Source organism: Bactrocera dorsalis, unplaced genomic scaffold, assembly GCF_023373825.1.
Source record: "Bactrocera dorsalis isolate Fly_Bdor unplaced genomic scaffold, ASM2337382v1 BdCtg009, whole genome shotgun sequence".
NCBI lineage: Eukaryota > Metazoa > Arthropoda > Insecta > Diptera > Tephritidae > Bactrocera > Bactrocera dorsalis.
This window is the reverse complement of record NW_026038060.1, coordinates 366,286-368,036: the sequence shown is the minus strand read 5'-3', so window position 1 is coordinate 368,036 and position 1,751 is coordinate 366,286. Positions and strand designations below refer to the sequence as shown.

At 48.5% G+C, this 1,751-nt stretch overlaps 1 pseudogene; it reads left to right on the top strand.

Moving 5' to 3' along the window:
* Positions 1-681: 681 nt before the first annotated feature.
* Positions 682-1,320, top strand: LOC125779936 (uncharacterized; annotated as a pseudogene).
* Positions 1,321-1,751: the final 431 nt, after the last annotated feature.

Sequence of the window (1,751 nt, the reverse complement as noted above, 5' to 3'; positions counted from 1 at the left end):
ACATTACTCACTCGTATCGAAGCCGTACTAAACTCTAGACCTATCTCACCACTCTCGCAAGATCCCTCCGACTTCACAGCCTTAACCCCAGGGCATTTTCTCAAAGGAGCACCCATTCTGGCCATACCTGAGCCAGGCGTGGAGTCGCTATCCTTATCGAACAGATGGGAGCGAATTAAAATCCTCCATCATGATTTCAGCCGCCGATGGAAGGAAGACTACATAAAGGACCTTCACAAGAGATACCGGTGGAAAACTCAAGAAAAGGCACCAAAGCTTGGAGACTGCGTCCTTATACAAGATGATTGTCTCCCTCCTACGGAATGGCGACTCGGCCGCATAAAACAACTTCATTACGGTTCCGACGGTCATGTTCGAGTAGTTGATCTCCGCACTCAAACCGGAACACTAACCAGACCGCTCGTAAAATTATGCTTTCTACCAACCGCCGAAGATAAAGAAACGTAAAACCGAAACCGCAATAATAAATCAATAAATCGTTAAAACATATAACCGCTTACCAAATCGAAACCTCGAATAACATTAATGACACAAAGACTTAACATAAATGTCTGATAAAAAAAGACATCCTATTCATGCCACATATCGTGGCACAAACGTCCATATTATTGTAAATTTCACAATACATTTCTAATATCATAATTTCTCTCACAGAGTAATATGGACGTGGATATGGCATCATCGTCAACGCCAACCATGCGTTCGGCAATTTCCGCCCCTCGCGCTGAAGCTGCCCCAATAGCAGCACCCCGGACCAACACTGCACCGGCAGCGCCTCGAACAACAACAGGCTCCACCGCGACAACGGCTCCGCGTCAAAGCACGCCAGCATTACCAGCGGATTTGCAACTAATTCGCTGACCATTATGCCGCCGCCCTCATCGGCTATCGCACTGCGGTATCTTCAAAGGCATGCCGCCGATGCAACGCCAGCAGGTGGCACAGGCGCACGGGTATTGCCTGAATTGTCTGGCAACTTCCCACGCAACTCAGGAGTGCCCATCACCTAATCGTTGCCAAATCTGTGTGCGGGCTCATCATACGATGCTGCACTGCATTCCCAGACGCGACTCCCGGCGCCCACCGGCTCCTCGCACCAGTGGTAACGTCAGGCGTTCCCAAAGGACTCCTGTGACGGCATACCGCCGCCGCGGACCCTCTGCAGCAGAATCCCGTCCTTGGCGCCATAACCGGGCAACATCAACAAGACGCCATCAGCTTAGGCCGCAATCCCGCCGGTCAACAGGTCTCAGCAGCGTGGTAGCAACGCTCCAGCAGCTACAGCGGCTTCTAGGCTAAATACTCGCCTAGGGGGGCCGGGATGGCTAAATGAGTAGCGACGTCACATCACATCGAATCGACTAATCACCTCATCACGCGAGCGAACACCACTCATTAACACACATACACGCACATGCACCCAAACGCGATGACATTCTGCAGTCTAATTATAACAAAAGGAATAGAGAAAGCAGGTCGCGCACCTTTCGTTGATACGACGTCGATCACGCAGCATCGCCTATCGCAGCATCCCGGTTCTCGTTCGCTACCCGCGTCTATATTTTTTATAAAGTTTTCATTTAAAGTCCTTTGTAATAAGTTTCATCATTTCACTTACCATTTTTTAAACCGGCTGTTTTCAACTTCTTACGTTGATAATTTCTGTATACATAATTTGCATACATTTACGTTTAATCTAAATTTTAAACCACATTTGGTTATACCAAATT